The 20938-nt window shown below is 38.4% G+C and overlaps 1 protein-coding gene across 1 annotated transcript in view; it reads right to left on the reverse strand.

Annotated features, from left to right (window-relative positions):
* Positions 1-20938, reverse strand: part of LOC115630231 (tyrosine-protein phosphatase corkscrew) — a 49881-nt gene that overhangs the window by 27651 nt on the left and 1292 nt on the right. The window lies entirely within an intron of this gene.

Raw genomic sequence — 20938 nt, forward strand, 5'->3', positions numbered from 1 at the left:
TAAGCTTAAAAAATTTGTTGTATTTTATGGGGTGAGTACAGAGACTTAAGAGTTGAGGCTCGACTCTAGCATTTGTTTCTTGTTAATAATTCGGCCTATTCAACTCTTGCTTTCCATTGTTATTTATACCCCACAATAAACAATGTTATCTTGAACAAACTCAAACACCTAGAGGGAATTGCCTAGGATTGCTTTTCTATAATTTTTACAGTATGTTATTTATCTCTTCGCTAATATTATCGTTAATATTATCAGACTCCTTAAAACCATTTTTCATTCACATACAGAAGTGTTAATTTGTGAGGGTTTGCAAGACTTTTCTCTCGTTATGTATCCAATGCATTCGCACATCATTCTTCCATACCCGTATATATATATCTATATATATAAAACAGTTTGTCCTGACTGACTGACTGATTGGTGATCAACGCACAGCCCAAACGGTAAAGGCTAGGAAGCTGAAATTTGGACTCAAGTATCCTTTCATAGTCTAGGCAATGAAATTTGGCCCACTGGAAAACTCGAGCTCCAAAGGGGGGAAAACAGGCTCCAACGTTTGTATGAAAAATCTACAGTTTTCATCTGATTAACTTCAAACCTTCAAACAGAACAATTCCAAGAAAAACTGTATACTTGGTTTTTTGATATTTTTTTGGGGCCTAAAATATGTAAAAAATTATTGGGGCACAAAAGCAAACCGCGTCAACAGCCCACACGGTAAAAGCTAGGATGCTGAAATTTGGGCTCAAGTATCCTATCATGGTGTAGATGCGCACTAAGAAGGGATTTTTGAAAATTCGAGCTCCAAATGGGGGAAAAGTAGCTCCAAAGTTTGTTTGAAAAATCAGAATTTTTCAACCGATCAAGTTTAAATTTGATTTTTATAATGTATAAAAGAATACAAACAAAACTGCATACTCGGATTTTGGTGGAGCTTGAATTATTGGGGTTTTAATATTTATTCACTATTTCAAATGAAAAGTTTGTGTTATAAATTTAGTCCGATCGATTTTAAATTTGGGTAATGTAATCTACGTAACTAAATCTACAACTTTGTATTCAAGGATTTTCATAACGTACTACAGCTGTTACTACCCTCCCAGCATGCTGCTAGAGACGTACAGACATGCACTTGATAAGCTCGTCAAGGATGCGGAAGAAGTAAAGCCCATAGTTATCGCAGGCGACTTCAATGCATGGGCAGTCGAGTGGGGCTCAAATCGCACGAACCACAGGGGATGTGCAACCCTGAATGTGGCACTGCTCAACTGCGGCGAAAAGGACACTTTCTCCAGAGGGGGGAGAAGCTCAAAGATCGACATAACTTTCATCAGTTCTGCCCTACTACCCTCAACGGAATGGCACGTATCGGATGAATACACGCACAGTGACCACCAGGCAATAATATTTGAGATCCACAGATGACCTACGAGACGGAACCCAACAAATGGCACCCGACCCAATCCAGGATGGAGAGACACCACCTTCGACAAAGAGGCATTCAAACTGTCGATGGGTGAGTGTCACCTAATGGGTAGTACGAGCAACAAAGCGTCCATCCTGATGCGTTGCATTGCTGATGCCTGTAACGCGTCTATGGCCAAGAAAGGTAAACAGGCTAGAAGACAACCCGTTTACTGGTGGAACAGACAGATTGCCGACCTCCGCAAGAACTGCATACGCGCACGTCGAATATGCCAGAGAGCTAGAGGTCGCGAAAACTTTGCCGAACTCAAAGAAGAGTATAAGGCTGCGAGAGCCACCTTAAAAAAATCTATCACCCAAAGCAAAAGGAACTGCTACAGAGAGACGTGCGACGACGCTGAGAATAACCCATGGGGCACAGGGTACAAGCTGGTAATGAAAAAGCTATGCAGCTTCCGTTCACCAGTCACAACATGCGCTACGAAGCTCAAGGCAATTGTGGAGGGCCTCTTCCCCCAGAGGGCAGAAATTACATACTCAGTGGCAAGCTGTGAGTCCACAGAAAACATCCCAGATGTCACTCTTGTCACAAGGAGTGCGGTGGCTTGAGGGAGAAAAAGAGTACTGCGCCATTATCACGCTGGACGTAAAAAATTCCTTTAACTCAGCAGACTGGGATGTCATTCTTGCAGCACTTGATGGGAAAAATGTACCAAAGTACCTAGTAGAGATCATTAGGGACTACCTTAACGACAGAGTGCTCCTGTACGACACAGACGAAGGCAGAAAGCATTATGCCGTGACAGCGGGTGTACCACAGGGATCAGTGTTAGGCCCAATACTATGGAACATTATGTATGATGGCATACTTTGGCTGGAACTGCCCAAGAGGGCAGAAATCACTGGGTTCGCGGACGATAGCAAGCATAGGACTCAAACTAGCTGACCACAAGACAGAGGTGCTACTTGTAAGCAGCAGGAAAAAAGTAGAGTTTATAACAATAGAAGTAGGAAATGAACAGATCACCTCCAAAGCAGCAATCAAGTACCTGGGAGTCATGATAGACAACAGACTCAACTACAAGGAGCACCTCAAATATGTTGGAGGACGGTGTGCTGGAGTAAGCAATGCATTAGCACGAATAATGCCCACCCCCTGAATTCATGCTTGACGGCGGTACCGGGGGGAACACATGGTCTGGAGGATACGAAAAAGGATGGGGGTTTAGTACGTAGGCGCGAGCAAGCCAAAGAGTAAATCTTGTCTCACATGCGAATCGTGCATATTGGTAGCTCGGGCTACACACACACACACACACAGACAAGCAGCTGTTCGTGCAGTTGCGTGCAAACGATTGAAATAGCCAAAGCAAAATGTGAGACACTAATGTGTGAATGTACACGCATACATACATATGTACAGATCTATGTACATGTACACTTCTATGTATGTATGTATGTTCATTCGTCTTGCACTGACAGAGCAAGAAATGTTATTTAATTAAAAATTATTTAACATTTTTAAAAGTAATTTTTTCGTTGTTTAGTACATTAGGCATTGGGTTTTCATTAGTAACTTTATGCAGCAACAACAAATTACAAACAAGAAAGGAATGCTAAAGTCGAGCAGGCTCAACTCTCAAATACCCTGTACCACCCCACAAAAAAAAAAAATAAATAAATAAATGAACAATTATTTAACTAAATTAAATATAAAATATTCCATACATGCATACATACATTTACATCATTTACATTTGTGTACTTGTACATATGTATGTATGTGCGCATTAGGCCTGGTTATATGGCTTTAACTTTCTTTCTGATCAACCTATCATAATGAAACTTGGTATACGGATATATAATCACTAACTGGATGTGTCCACCAAATTTAAGTTAGTTAAAATTCCAAGAATTATGGGAGTTATAGAAAATCTTGAATAGGGAGGGAGTGGGGGGTGCATCGGGAAAAATGAACAAACTCGTCCTTTCTCAGGAGAATCTAGATACCAAGTTTAGTTATTCTAGCTTTTATAGTTTCTGAGATCCTTGCGTTCATACAGACAGACGGACAGACAGACGGACATGGCTATATCGACTCGGCTTGTCATGCTGATCAAGAATATACATATATACTTTGTGGGGTCTGCCACGCCTCTTTCTGTGTGTTACATGTACACTCGCACAAAACTAATATACCCTTGTACCCTTTGGGTACAAGGTATAAAAACGCAAATATCAAATAGTTGGGGACATCATATACACACACTCACACACAGAACAAGCAACAGTTCGTGTCTTTATGAACATATGTATGTATGTATAACCATACATAGTACTTACTGTACTATATTTGCTATTTGGAAAATGAACTCTCTAAAAACCGTTAGAGAGCGTTGAAAGAAGAATATCATATAGTAAATAAACTTATAATTATAAGCACATTTTAGTTAGCCCAGCAAAGACGGGCAAGACCTGCTAGTATATATATATATATATATATATATATATATATATATATATATATATATATATATATATATATATATATATATATATATATATATATATATATATATATATATATGCATGTATTACTTCCGTGTCTCGCTTGTATGTCTTTTTGCTAAATTTAGTATCAGCTTTTAAAAAAATATATAAATTTACAGTGTTAAGTCAGATGACGCCCATAAAAATGAAAGTCATTGATCGGTAGGCGTTGACGTACACATGTGGGTTACAATTGCTTCGTTATTTTTAAACTCCAAGTTTGTGCGCGTATTTTTAACAACCACCTTATTTTGATTTGTAAAAGGTATAATTATACCTTGTACCCAAAGGGTGAAAGGGTATACTAGTTTTGTGCGAATGTATGTAACAGCGAGAATGAGGCGTGGCAGAACCCACAAAGTATATATATTCTTCATCACGATGACAAGACGAGTAGATATAGTCATGTCTGTCTGTCTGTATGAACGCTAGGATTTCAGAAAGCATAAGAGCTAGAATAACCAAACTTGGTATCCAGATTCTCCTAAGTCCGAGAAAGTACGAGTTTGAGTTTTTTTCGATAATTAATAAAATTATAATAATAATAATAAACTAATATAATTTTTTAAAATTAATTAAAAATTTGTTTTTTCAGTTTTTCCTTTTTGTTGGAAGGTACAGGGTATTTAAGAGTTGAGCTTGCTCGACTTTAACATTCCTCTCTTGTTTTATTAAATTACATTTTCTGTGGCTATTTTTACATAATTTTTCACGTAAACGTAATTTGAAATCAATATATGTATATACATATACGTTTTCTTCACTATTTCCTGCTTTCGAGAAAAGAATCCCGCTTTATTCACTCAAAAATATTCAAAATCCTTACTTGGCAAAAAAATATCTGGCAACATTAGTATGTATGTTTGCATGTACCATATGTGTTATGTGTGTAGTACGTAGTATGTACTTATATATTGCAGTATTTGTATACCCTAGCCCAAGGAACGTACTAAAGAATTTAGCTGTTTGGTTAGCTAATTTAGAAACTTTAGACCGTCGGAATAGAAAAAACATTATAAATCTATCTTTTTACGAGGCCTGTTCAAAAGAAAAGGTTAAGGTTTTGCTCACTGTTTTCTTTGTTTACAATAGCGTGGTGCATCATAAGTTCTTGCCATCAGGTCGTACTGTTAATAAGGAATATTACAAGAAAGTTATGCAACGTTTGCCTGAAGCAATACGGGTCAAACGATTGGAATTGTGGAAAAAAAAATCATGGATTCTGCAACATGATAATGCACCAGCTCACAAATCATGGTGCGCTCAACCGTTCCCGCAATCCAGGCGTTCATCCATATGGATAAACGTGTCTAAATCGATTTCTCTCGTAGTATTGATGTAGAATATGTACATAAAACAGTTTGTCCTGACTGACTGATTTGTGATCAACGAACAGCTGAAACGGTAAAAGCTAGGAAGCTGAAATTTGGACTCAAGTATCTTTTCACAGTGTGGTGCCCACTAAAAAGTATTTTGGAAAATTCCAAGAAAAACTACACACTTGTTTTTTTGAAATTTTTCTTGGGACCTCAAAAAAATAATTTGTTGAAAATTCGTGCTCCAAAGGGGGGGGGGGGTGTTGCCGCCGCAGCACAGCCTAATTTAAAGGCGCCGTTAATTCGAATTTTAATCACCTACTACTTATCTGGCAACACCAAAACCTACGATACGACCGAAAAGCTGGAAGTATGGCAGATGGGAAGCCACAAGATTTTTTAAAGCTCTCTGTATCTATCGATTTCGCGAATATTTTTGTATGAATACCCAAAACACTTTAATAAATAATTATATAAATATAAATGAGTGCTATTAGAAGCTTTTAACCTCCTTCAATTATGCCAGCTGCAACCATTCTTTAAAAAATCTTTTGTCTTTTGCGATTCGATGAACAATTAAGTTCCGCGCATTACTAAATGTGTAATAACGTGCAACTGTGAAATACAAGGCTTGTGTTTTAATTTCTTGGCAAGGGCGTAGTTAGATAATTAAGTTCCGCGCTTGCAAAACTTAAATATTACACAGTATTTCTACAATAACAGTTTGTGCTTCCACAAGATTAAGACGCCACGGAGCGCCCTGCAGTTAACTGTAAACTTCTATATATAGCACGCTGTAGGCGGCACTAACACACACATACAATCAAAATTATACCCGTGCATATAGCGTGTGGTGAAATTACAACAGAGTGGTGTGTATAACACACATTAAAAGTACAGTCACTGAGCGTGAATGCAGTGTTGAGATTAGAGTGCTCTGCGTTCTTTGCGGACCTTGAGGAATCTTCTCAATCAAGGTTGTGAGTAGGGGCATAGCTCGCATTTGCAAATAAAATTCCCCCATCGGGACAGAAAACTCGAGCACTAAAACACAGATCCTTAATTACCTGCCTCCGCTAGAATTGAGCCACCATGATCGGGTGCGTGAGTATGTGAGTCCTAATAGCGCACAGTTGGCGACTCGCCAAGTATCCAGACGATTGGCCATGGCCGTAGCGAGGGGGGTGCAAAGCGGGCAGCTGCCATAACGTTCTTTTGATAACTGCCCCGACCCCAGATACGGCTCCCATTCTATTTTAGCTTCTTTTTAGAAAATTAACTAGAGTTGATACTATAAACTGATTTTCAAACTGAGAGCAGCACCCATTAAAAAAATTACATATTTTTCTCCCCGTTTGCATGCCACTTTATTTTTTTCGCAGCCGGTGTTATTCATCTAGATTTCAATCATTTTAAAGTGTGTACACGTATGTACTTGTACAAGTATATACGAGTACTAGCAGGTATTGCCCGTCTTAGCCCGGCTCAATATAATGTTTCCAATTGTATTTATTTTGTGTGTGCATAACCTACCCATATGTTTTCACCTTATAAGTTACCAGTAGGAAGGCATTTAAGGTATTTAAATTAACATTTTCTGTTCTTGACAAAAAATTGTTCAGTAGTCCGTTACATTTTTGTTCTTGCCAAACTATTTCGTTCAACGAACATGACCACTATAACTAATATTTTTTAAAGCTAGTTTTCCCCCCGTTGGAGCTAGAATTTTCCAAAAGCCTTTCTTAGTGTGCTCCTACACTATGATGGATACTATGAAAAGATACTTGAGTCCAAATTTCATCTTTTACCGTTTGGGCTGTGCGTTGATCACCAATTAGTCAGGACAAACTGTTTTATATATAGAGATAACGCAACGTTTTAAGATAGACGATTTGCAAAAAAGGGGGAATAATTATAAGGGTATATCCTAATTTTAAATTCACATTTGAGCCTTTTCGTGTCATATTGAGTCAATACGGTCACGCACAAACTCGGAATATGAAACACGGCACTCGTGTCAATGCCGTGCAGTGATGAGCCACGATCAAAAAGCACTGACAATTCTCATCTCAATTTGCTAGAGTAAAACTTTCGATAGTTGAAGCCACCGATACCATCAAAATATCGAAGTTTGAATGCAATAAGCAGAATATTTAAATAATAAAATATAATTATTTATTGAGATCAATAAGAACAAATCATACATACATACATCTGCGCGCAATGCGAAGCAGAATATGCGTAGCTCCGTTATTCGGTTTCTGCTTTACTATCGCTTACGCAGTCGTTGCTTAGCGACGGTAACTGTAAACTTTTGGCGTTTTGCCTTTGCAATTAACATTAAATGGTCAAAACGAAAGAAGATGTGCGAGCCAACAACTTAAAGTTGTTGTTGTTGTTTTGTATGTACATGCTACATACATATACAGGCATACATGCATATGCATGTACATATGTATGTATGCATGGGCACACATAGACACGAACTGTTGCTTGTTGTATGTATGTGTGAGTGTGTGTATGCGATGTCCCCAACTATTTGATATTTGATATATGGCAAGTAAAAAACATATTGCTATATTTTAATCGTTGAATGCCAATTTGTTGATATAGTTATGTTGATTACATTACCCAAATTTGAAATCGATCGGACAAAATTTATAACACAAACTATTCATTTGAAAAAGTGAATAAATATTAAAACCCCAATAATAAAATTAAATGCGATATATCGAAAATATCGATACTTGTGTTGATATATCGTAATACATGTCGAATACAAATACATCGAAAAACATCGTTGGAGAGTTTTTGATTATAATACTGTATTCGATTGTTCACTGTACACATACATACATACATACATACAAATGTATTTGTATGTGTACGGTAACTGTAAACTTTTGGCATTTTGCGTATGCAATTAACAGCCGTAAATGATCAAAACGAAAGAAGATTTGCGAGCCAATAACTTGTTGTTGTTTTAAAAATTTTGATTTGAAAACATAGAACACTATTTATTACAATTAAACAATAGTGTTCGATGGCCCACTGCATACACACAAACCTATATATGTATTTAAGAATGTATGTACATACATACTTATTGATGTACATATGTACATAATATACATACAGACGTATGTACATATGTATGTACGTATGTAATACATATGGTGCTGGTGTAATTCATAATGCGAAATTCTTTCTAAGGGGAGCAATGTCCCCCCTGCCCAACCTGCGTACGCCCTTGTAGTCTGTTGTCCTAAAAACCCCTTATGCCAAATGTACTAAACAAAGAAAAAATAACATAAAAATGTTTATGTTATAATGTTAATAATTTTTAATTAATTAACATTTCTTGCCCTGTCAGTGCAAGACGAATGTACTTTTATACATATGTATGTATGTATGTACATACATGTGTACAAATTAACATTCACACATTAGTGTCTCACATTTTGCTTTGGCTACTTCAACCGTTTACACGCAACTACACGAACAGCTGCTTGTATGTATGTATGTGTGTGTGTGTATGTATACTTAGTTGTCCCCAACTGTTTGATATTTTGTATTGTTTGTTCTGCCTGCATTTGTAAAATGCATATTTTAAAAATCGTTAAATGCAAAGTTGTAATTTTAGTTACGTAGATTATATTACCCAAATTTGAAATCGATCGGACAAAATTTATAACACAAACTTTTCATTTGAAAAAATGAATAAATATTAAAACCCCAATAATTCAATTTGTTTGTATTCTTTTATAGATTATGAAAACCGAATTTAAAGTTGATCGATTCAGAAATGCAGAATTTTCAAACAAACTTTGGAGCTACTTTTCCCCCTTTTGGAGCTCGAATTTTCCAAAATCCCTTCTTAGTGCGCATCTACACCATGATAGGATACTTGAGCCCAAATTTCAGTTTCCTAGCTTTTACCGTTTGGGCTGTGGGGTGTTGATTGTGTTTCAATTTTTCCACGGAAAACCCCCCTTTTTCATGCCCCAGGAAAAATGGTAAAAAACCAAGTATACAGTTTTTCTTGTATTCTTTTTGAGAGTATACAAACTAAGTTTGAAGTTAATTGGATGAAAATTGTAGATTTTTCATACAAACGTTGGAGCCCGTTTTCCCCCCTTTGGCGTTCGAATTTTCCAAAACCGCTTCTTAGTGCTCACCTACACCACTGAAGACAACATGTGTCCAATTTTCAGCCTCCTAGCTCTAACCGTTTGGGCTGTGCGTTGATTGCACATAGCTTTTCGTTTACCGAATTTTCCACCGGAAAATCATTATTATTCAGGCCGCAGGAAAAATATTGAAAATCCAAGTATACAGTTTTTTTTTGTATTCTTTGTGAGAGTATACAAACTAAGTTTGAAGTTAATTGGATGAAAATTGTAGATTTTTCATACAAACGTTGGAGCTCGTTTCCCCCCTTTGGAGCTCGAATTTTCCGAAACCCCTTCTTAGTGCTCACTTTCACTATAAGAGGGATCTTGTGTCCAAATTTCAGCTTCCTAGCTCTTACCGTTTGGGCTGTGCGTTGATTGCCAATCAGTCAGTCAGTCAGTCAGTCAGTCAGTCAGTCAGGACAAACTGTTTTATATATATAGATATACAAATTTATCATTTATGTAAGAAAACATAATTTCAAATTCTAAAATTGTACACTCTCGATGTCGCACGGGACCAAATTTATATTAGTTCCACGATCACAAATCTTCTTATTTTTTAGCAAGTTTTTTTTACATTTTGTTGCATTCGAAATTTCAAATTTTCATTATTTTGAATTTTTTTTTCCCGATTTTTCCATATTTTTCATGTGTTTTTTGTATAGTGGAAAATCGGCCAAAAAAAATCTTAACCCCCCCCCCCCCCCCCTGGACTAAATCCTGGCTACGCCCATGCGATTGGCCCACGTTTGTGAAGTAGCTGGTGACCAAACTTCCGAACCAATATAAGTTGAACTGGGCTATGCACCTAAAAGGAACACACGTGCCAACTGTAAAGGCCTTTAGCGATACAGGATCGCTGAGGCAGCATCAACAGTGATATCAATCTCATCTATAAAACCAAGTACTGTACACACACATTTGGGCCAGCGAACGGAATCTCCAAAACGTGCCAATGTGAGGCGTGACTATGACTTCTCCGCTGAGAAAAATAACAAATGTGCAGCTTGTAATGCAACACATCATCAGGTGACTGAGTGCGAAATATTTAAAAATCTCACTGGCGATGAGAAAGAACGTGTAGTTCGCGAAAAAAGTTATGCTACAAATGTCATCGATAAATCCATTTTTAACGTCTGGGACAGCGTGGTTCAGCAGATCCTATATGTCTGCAGTGGACAAGCCAGACCACATACAAATCTGAGCAGCAGAGACCAATAAAACGTATTGGTTGAATAATGTGCACACAGTTAAAAACCTGGCTCTACCAAAACAGACTGTGGATGTAAATTTTTTAATAACAAAATATAACCACCTTGATGGCACACCCTTAAAATCATACCAGGACGCCATACCCATGGTACTGATCGGCGCAGACAACTGTCATAGCCACACAACTACATCTCAATGCATCATTGTCAGTGCAACTAGGATGAAATTGACAGAACGATAAAGGAGAGCTTCAGCGTAGACCCAGTCGCAATACAGGACACGTGTATCAAGCTCGATGGAAACGTCCAAGTGAGACTGCTTTGGCGTCATCAGAATCCAGTATTGCCTGAAAGTTTTAGTACGGCACAAAAACGATTGAATTGTCTGAAGGCGAAAGTGAACAAGGATCCGGAATTGAACGAAGCAATTGAAAAGCAAATCAACAATTTGTTAGAAAAGCGAATTGACTGACAACGAAGTAATGAGAGGAAATGATCGCACATGGTACGTTCCAATATCTATCACCCGAAATCCTAATAAGCCACAAAAAGTAAGACTAGTTTGGGATGCCGCAGCCCGATCTCACGGAAGATCACTTAATTATTTTATGTATGTAAGCAGGCGATATACAGCGGAGTTGGTAGTCCAACCACTCCTACTTCGTGAGTCAGTTGCAGTAGTAGTTCAGCAGTCATACAGTGCAGTCAAAGTTCATCAGTCAGCCGTCGCTATTGTTGTAGATTCGCAGTCAGCCGTTGCCGTCGTTGTAGTCGAGTGTCAAGAGAAGCTGTCATCGCCATTTTGAAACAGTTGTGACTTATTATATTAATCTGTTCAAACATTATTATATCTTACATTACTATATCCACCATTATAATAAACATATTGAATAAACAATTCACATGTATAATGGGCCCGACCTTTTGAACCCATTAACAGATGTTCTTTTGGCGTTTCGGATTGGTAACGTCGCTGTATGTGGCGACATTGCTGAAATGTTCTATCAGATCAACATCCAAGAATCAGAAATACACGCCCAACGCTTCCTATGGTTCAGCAAAGACAACGCTACAAGAGTCTTCATTATGCGGGCAATGACATTTGGAATATGCTGCGCGCCATGCATTGCACACTATGTACGCGACATAAATGCAGAGGAGTATCGCCAACGTAATCCACGTGCAGTTGATGCTATCACCAAGGCGCACTGCGTCGAGTTGATTTCTAAAGTTCGAGAAATACACGCAGCAGGCGGCTTTTTCTATATTAGAAACTGGGCATCCAACTCGACCAAAGTATTGGAACATTTGCAAGGCAATAAAATGGACTCCCAAAGCCCCAAAGAAATGGGAGATACTGAAAAAGTTATCGGTATGTATTGGGACCAGAGACCTGCAGCGGTGCACCGCAACAATAAGTACACCGCATACGTACTTAGAATATTTCATTCTCGATCATGCAAAACACCGCATAAAAAATTATGCGGTGTTGATTATACTCATGGCCTTCTTATACTTAGATCAATGCAATCACAACAAGACTTTTCGCTGTCCTCTTCACTCATTATACCCTGTACCCAAAGGGTACAAGGGTATATTAGTTTTGTGCGAGTGTACATGTAACACACAGAAGGAGGCGTGGCAGACCCCACAAAGTATATATATTCTTGATCAGCATGACAAGCCGAGTCGATATAGCTATGTCCGTCTGTCCGTCTGTCTGTATGAACGCAAGGATCTCAGAAAGTATTAGAGCTCCTGAGCCCGAGAAAGGACGAGTTTGTTCATTTTTCCCGATGCACCCACCCACTCCCACCCTATTCACGATTTTCTATAACTCCCGTTTGGTAGACACATCCAGTTAGTGATTATATATCCATATACCAAGTTTCATTATGATAAGTTAATCAGAAAGAAAGTTATAGCCATAAAACCAGGCCCAATGCATACATACATACATATGTACAAGTACACCAACACGCTAAGACACGATTCTGATGTAAATGTATGTATGCATGTATGGAATATTTTATATTTAATTTAGTTAATTAATTAAATTAAATTAATTAATTAATTAAATTAATTTTTTTTTTTTTGGGGTGGTACAGGGTATTTAAGAGTTGAGCCTGCTCGACTTTAGCATTCCTTTCTTGTTTTTGTACTTATGAGGTTGGTGAACGCAAAGAAACTTGTGAGAGTAAAAACCACTACCAAATTTTAGCGATCAATTGAGTATTGGGTTCTCTCGCACTCGGCAATTTTTTTACTCAGTCGTTTTGAGTGTTCGCTTTGCACGATCAATTCAGCTGCGTTGCCTGCAGTGTTACGAATGTACATATGTACGTACATATGTATATACTAATATGTACATATGTACTAATATGTAAGTACATATGTATGTATGTACTAATATTTTCATTTGTCTGTACATATTGCTAAAACATAAACAATGCCAAGTAAAACAAGTAAAAAAGCTAAATTCGGGTGTCCCGACTTTGAAATACTCTGTACATATGTTTACAATAATTATAGAAAATAAAAAAAAACCAAGAAATTAAAAACAAAATTTTAGATCAATTTTACCTTTCTCGGTATTCGAACTCACGTAAAGGGTGTATAATTGCACATTTACATAGCAATTGCGTCTGTGTGAGTGTATGTATGCCTATGCGCATCTATTCGTGTCTGTGTAAACATGTTAGCAGTCAACCAAACAGCAACATCAACAACAGTCGCGGGCAGCGCTGCAGCAGCAAATATATTTATGGCTATCATTGTGCAACTTGGCATACGGACACATAATAACGAACTGGGGGTATTTGCAAAATTCCAAGAATTACGGGAGTTAGAGAAAATCGCATTTTCAAGGGAGAGGGGAGAGGGGGGAGGGAGGGAAATTCCAAAATACATTTTCTGCGTATTCACATAAGGCATCTTGGACTAAAATTTGGTGTTCCTAGGTCTTATAGTCTCCGAGATATAGGCGATTATACGAATGGAAAATCGGGAAAACCTCCATAGGGGGGAAGTGGGGGGGAAAATAAAAAAAAAATAAAACAAACTCGTATAGAATACACACATAAGGCATCTTTGTGCAAAATTTGGTGTCTTTATCCCTTATAGTCTCTGAGATCCAGGTGTTCATACGGACGGACAGACGGACAGTCGGACAGACAGACAGGGCTAGATCGACTCGTCTCGTCATGCTGATCAAGAATATATATATACTTTATGGGGTCGGAGATGCTTCCTTCTGCATTTTACATACTTTGCACAAACCTAATATACCCTTTTTACCCTACGGGTACAGGGTATAAAAAGATTTTCACACAATTAAAAGGAATTATTTACTTCCTAATTTGCCGTACATAATGAGCAAAAATAAGAAAAACCCCGTTATACACATGCGTTGTTCTTGGCCTTTGCTTTGCTTCTGTTTTCCTATGCGGTGTTTGAAGTACTTGGTCTTTGCTTCACTAATCATCACATTGATTTTGTCAACTCTTCTCTCGTTTGTTGCCCACGCAATATTTGTATTATGCGCGTATGAGTATAAGTACGATTGCAGAAAACAACAACAAGAATGTGCGATGAAAAATTAAAGCATACACCCATGGTAGAGTATGAAAGTGATCCAGTCATAAGAATACAAAAATGCCTTTTAAGTCAGTGACTGAATAGACAAAAAAGTATGCGATGGCTTTTTAAGTAAGTATACTTAGAGTCACAAAAATAGGCACTCATGCAGGTCCCAATTTGCGACGTGTTCAAATATATTTTCAGGTCTCGAGATTGAGACGAAATGTTCTTATTGAAGAAACAATTCCGACAAAGCGAGAGGCGCTACAAATTCTAATGTCGATCTTCGATCCATTGGGCCTACTCTCGTGCTGTACAATTGGTCTGAAGATGCTACTTCAGAATCTCTGGTGCTTGGGAATAACTTAGCAAAACTTACTATCGCAAGCCGCGACGGTTAAGGTGCCCCGTCAATACTCTCGGACATTTCGTGCAGCCGAACTTCATACCTTTGTGGACGCAAGTGAATATGGATATGCAGCCGTCTGCTACCTCCACGTCAAAAAAGGCGATGAGGTAACACTCTCCTTGGTCGCAGCGAAAAGCAACGTGGCTCCTCTCAAGCCACTTTCTATACCAAGAATGGAGCTTATGGCAACCGTGATCAAAAGGTGCGGCGCACTTGCAACTTAAAGATCAGCCACGACTTTTGGTTGTACTGGGCAACTGCGCCGTTTCTTCTCTACTTGAAGATCCTTCGAGCCAGGTGTACCAAAGCAAGCTAGCGAAGAGAATGAGTTAACGAATTCAGCTAAAAGGATGCTCTTAAAAAATGCACAACAGGAAGCTTTCAACGAAGAATTAACAGACCTCAGGCTAGGGGTTCTATCCTACAACCAAGTAAGCTAATCGGGATGAATGTTAAACCTTGACGAGAATGGATTTATGTGTCCAAGGTAGAGCAGAGGGAATCAATCCAAATGACGATTCTATCATCCTGCCAAAAAACAGCACTTCCCTGAAAGAAACCATCACCTATTACACGAGGGCACAATACGAAGTAAATATTATATCCCTCAACTACGAATCGTATATAAGACTGTACAGAAAGCATGTCAAAGATGCAAAATTAATTCTGCGAAGCCGCAGCCACCCCAAATGGCGCCACTGCCAGTAGCACGAAGAGCTAGCTTCGAGAAACCTTTTACCTACACCGGCGTGGATTTCTTTCGACCGATGCTTGTCAACGTAGGAAGGCATACGGAAAAACGCTGGGGGGTCGTCTTCACTTGCCTAACCCTAAGAACAGTTCACATCGAGATAGCACATAGCCTGGACATGAGCTCGTGTATCATGGGCTTGACAAATTTTATGTCGCGCACAGGTACACCACGAGAGATATTTTCAGACAATGGAACACATTTTAAAGCAACTGCAAAGGTCGTCAAGGAGGAGCTGAGGAAAATGGACTTCGCTGGCCTATCCATAAAGTATGACGAGATTAAATGGCATTTCAATCCACCCTGCGCACCTCACATGGGTGGGGCTTGGGAACGACTAATACGCAGGATTAAATCGCACTGTTCAATCGATTTGCTCTACAGGAAATTACAACGACGAAACACTTAAATGTGCCCTGATGAAAGCCGAGTATGTAATTAACTCTCGCCCACTAACCTTTGTATCCTTAGAAACAGATGATGATGATGTACTAACTCCTAATCACCTACTGCTCGGATTCACCGATGGATATAAGCCAACTGCTTCCAGCGGGTGCGAATTAAGATAACGATGGACTCAGGCTCAGCAGTTTGCAAATCTCTTCTGGAAACGATGGGTAAAGGAGTATGCGCCAATGCTGATGCGACGTTGCAAGTGGTTTTGCAAAAAGCCACCAATTGCAATTGGGGATGTCGTTCTCGTGGTCGATGAAAATCTACCGAGAAATTGCTGGCCTAAGGGACGTATTGTGGACGTTGTGGCAGCGAAGGACGGACAAGTACGAAAGGCAACTGTAAAAACTCAACATGGTCTTATGGTCCGCCCGTCTACTAAATTAGCTATACTGGACGTCGCCCAGCCAAATAAGTAAGCCCCTGAAGCTCGTTAACGGAGGGGGGGAATGTTGCAGCACAGCCTAATTTAAAGGCGCCGTTAATTCGAATTTTAATCACCTACTACTTATCTGGCAACACCAAAACCTACGATACGACCGAAAAGCTAGAAGTATGGCAGTTGAAGCATAGAGGCCGATGGGAAGCCAAAAGATTTTTTAAACCTCTCTGTATCTTTCGATTTCGCGAATATTTTTATATGAATACCCAAAACTCTTTAATAAATAATTTTATAAATATAAATGAGTGCTATTAGAAGCTTTTAACTTCCTTTACTTATGCCGGCTGCAACAATTTAATTTAATTAAATAATTTAATTAATATAAATTAAAAATTAATTAAATTTTTTTTTTTCGTTTTCTTTTTCTTTTTGGTGGGAGGTACAGGGTATTTAAGAGTGAGCTCGCTCGACTTTAGCATTCCTTTCTTGTTTATCCGTAATAATCTACTTTTGTTTCAAATTTCATCTAAATCGGTTAATTCTAAGAGAAGTTATTAGCGAAACAATTTCACTCCGGTATTACGCCAACAAGCTGCAGCATCAAGTTCGCTATTCTTCTTCCTTTTGCTTCTGCATATACCTCTGTGTCAGAAGTTTACCTGGGTACAGGGTATTTCACTTATGGGCTTACTGGACTGGATTTCAAATTTGGTATCCGTAATAAACATAACTATACTTGTACATATCTCGAAACATAGAAATATGTTTTTTACTTGCCATATGCAGCAACAATAAATAACAAAGAACGCAAAATATCAAACAGTTGGTGACATCACATAATCACACTTACACAGTGACACACTCACAGACACAAACAGAGATACACTGCGTGGGCATTAGTGCCGTGTTTCATATTCCAATTTCGTGCGTGTTCGTGTTGACTCAATAATGCACGAAAAGACACGAACGTGAAAATGCGATAAAAACAAAAAAGCACGACCATAATAAAAAATTACAGTTACTCTAATATTTATTCCAGTTAAAAACATTGTGTTATGTACATATGTATGTATGTATACGTATTTTACAAGTATTGTTGAAAAAAGCAAGGGATTTGGAGCGCATATCCCAAAAATAACAATGTTATTGTTAGCCACATTTACATAAAATAAATTAATATTTTACGAAAAATTAATATTATGTACATATATCGGTCCTCAAAATTGGACTACCATATACACATGTATACAATCCATCACCGTGCATACGGATTCGGGTATTTTTACAGCCAATTACGCAAAAAGCTGACACATGCCCATCTCTAGCATCTCAGGTGATCGCATATTTACGGATATTTAAGCGATTTGTTTGTGTTAAACGGTTGCGTCAGCTAACAAAGCTACAAATGTATTCTGAAGAATTCTGGGAGACATTAAGCCTTAAGCTTATTCCATATTCCATATCCATTGAATACATATACTTACATATGTATATGTACATATAGATATGTATGTACATGCATATGAGGATAGATAGCGCCTATTTCTAAAAATAAAATGTACATATGTATGTACATATCAGCGTTGCCAGACGTCCCGATTTTGGCGGGACATCACGATTTTTAAATCAAAATTAAATATCCCGCGCGGGACAGGATCAGTCCCGCTTTTCGGAAATAACTCGACCACGCGAGGAGCGTGCTGAGGAATTTCGGACGAGTCGCACTTACAAGGTGCGTTCGAAGGTAAAAAGGACTTTTTGAATCTAGCGCCCCCTGGTGGCGCTATCTATATGTCGACGGGTGCGTTAGAATCTGCTATCTTTATCGATTGTCCAGGGAGAATTTCATGACATTTCATCGATTGGAAGTGAAGTTATTGCGTTTTAAGTGTCAGTATGTTTGTGTTATCGGTGCGAAAATGAGCTTCGAACAAAGAGCCAACATTGAATTTTGTTTTAAAATTGGTAAAACTTTTTCCGAAACGTTTCAATTGATGGAACAAGCTTATGGCGATGATTGCCTATCCCGTAGCAGAGTGCACGAGTGGTTTCAACGTTTTCAAAGAGGTCGTGAGGACATAAATGACGATCAACATGTGGGCCAATCAAAATTCGTGATCAAAAATTCCATCGAAACTGTGCGTGAATTCATTAAAAATCAGCCGAAATCATAATTGAAATTGATGGAAATGGAATTGAACATCTCCAAAACATCGATTTATCGAATTTTGACCGAACATTTGGGCTTACGAAAGGTGTGTGCACGGTTTGTTCCGCACAAATTGACTAACGACCAAAAATTGCTCAGAATCGATCGACGCTTGTGACCGATTATTTGACCAAAAATCACATTTTAACCATTAACCACTCGCCGTATTCACCTGATATGGCACCGTGCGACTTCTACCTTTTCGGAAAAACGCATTTGCCCATGAAAGGAAAGCGTCATGCAGACGTAGAGGCCATTCAAATACATAAACATATCGGCCAACGATCGTGCAAAAAGCTGTATTGAAGCAGAAGGAGACTATTTTGAATAAAATAAATTGATTTTGACGAAAAAACCAGCCCTCAATGTCAAAATCTTTATATTTATGGATATGTATGTATGTATGTATATATTTTATATAGACACATGTAATATATCTGCTTTTTCAACCCATTTTTATACTCTGTACATGAAATGTACAAGAGTATATTAGGTTTGCGGGAGCTGAAAAATGTAACAGGCAGAAGGAGGCGTGGCAGACCCCACAAAGTATATATATTATTGATCAGCGTGACAAGACGAGTCGATCTAGCCCTGTCTGTCCATCTGTCCGTCCGTATGATCACCTAGATCTCAGAGACTATAAGAGCTAGAGACACCAAATTTTGCACAAAGATGCCTTATGTGTGTACGCTATACGAGTTTGTTTTATTTTTTTGATTTTCCCCCCACTTCCCCCCCTATGGGGGTTTTCCCGATTTTCCATTCGTATAATCGCCTATATCTCGGAGACTATAAGACCTAGGAACACCAAATTTTAGTCCAAGATGCCTTGTGTGAATACGCAGAAAATATATATTTTGGAATTTCCCTCCCTCCCCCCTCTCCCACGCAATTGCGATTTTCTCTAACTCCCGTAATTCTTAGAATTTCGAACTAAATTTTTGCAAGTACCCCCAGTTAGTTATTATGTGTCCGTGTGCCAAGTTTCACTATGATAGACCGATTTTACAAGAAGTTATATCCATAAATATTTTTGCTGCTGCAGCGCTGCCCAAGTGCTGCCCGCAGCTGTTGTTGAAGTTGCTGTTTAGTTGACTGCGAAAATGCTTACACAGACACAAATAGAAGCGCATAAACATACATACACTCACACAGACGCAATTGCTATGTAAATGTGCAATTATATACCCTTTACGTGAGTTCGAATACCGAGAAAGGTAAAATCGATCAAATTTTTTTAAATTTTCTAATTTTTTTTCTATAATTATTGTAAACATACGTACAGAGTATTTCAAAGTCGGGACACCCGACTTTAGCTTTTTTACTTGTTTTGTGCGAATGTATGTAACACAAGCCGAGTCGATATAGCCATGTCCGTCTGACCGTCCGTCTGGACAAGCGCAAGGATCTCAGGAAGTACAAGAGCTAGAATTAATAAACTTGGTATCCAGGTTCCCATAAGCCCTAGGCAAGTCAAGCTAGTTTTTTTTATTCTGATTCACCCCTCCACTCCCCCGCAATTCGTGTTTTTTCCCATAACTCCCGTAATTTTTGGAATTTTTGATTCAAATTTGGCAAACACCTCCAGTTAGTGATTATGTATCCGTATGCCATCATGATAGTTCAATTCTGAAGAAAGTTATAGTCATAAATAAAATCGCTGCCTATGCGCTGCCGTCAGCTCTGCCCGCATCTGTTGTTGTTGCTGCTGTTTTGGTTCAACTTTGTGATGCATACATACGCGCATATAAACACACAGAGGCACGATTCTGATGTAAATGTATGTATGTAAATGTATATATGTATTGAATAATTTGTATTTAATTTAATAAAATAATTTAATCAATATAATTTTTGAAAATTAATTAAACATTTTTATACTCTGTATGTACAGAAGTATATTAGGTTTGCGGGAGCTGAAAAATGTAACAGGCAGAAGAGATAGACACCAAATTTTGCACAAAGATGCCTTATGTGTGTATTCTATACGAGTTTGTTTTATTTTTTTTAATTTCCCCCACTTCCCCCCTATGGGAGTTTTCCCGATTTTCCATTCGTATAATCGCCTATATCTCGGAGACTAGAAGACGTAGGAACACAAAATTTTAGTCCTTATGTGAATACGCAGAAAATGTATATTTTGGAATTTCCCTCGCTCCCCCTCTACCATGCAAATCGTAACTCCCGTAATTCTTGGAATTTCGAACTAAAATTGGAAATACTCCCAGTTGGTTATTATGTTTCCGTATGCCAAGTTTCACTATGATAGCCCGATTTAACGAGAAGTTATAGCCATAAATAAATTTGCTGCTGCAGCGCTGCCCGCGGCTGTTGTTGATGCTGGTGATTTGGTTGACTGCACACATGTTTACACAGGCATGAATAGATGCGCATACATACACTCACACAGACGCGATTGCTATGTAAATGTGCAATTATAAACCCTTTACGTGAGTTCGAATACCGAGAGAGGTA

The sequence above is a fragment of the Scaptodrosophila lebanonensis genome, unplaced genomic scaffold, assembly GCF_003285725.1.
Source record: "Scaptodrosophila lebanonensis strain 11010-0011.00,11010-0021.00 unplaced genomic scaffold, SlebRS2 tig00000372-arrow-arrow-pilon, whole genome shotgun sequence".
NCBI lineage: Eukaryota > Metazoa > Arthropoda > Insecta > Diptera > Drosophilidae > Scaptodrosophila > Scaptodrosophila lebanonensis.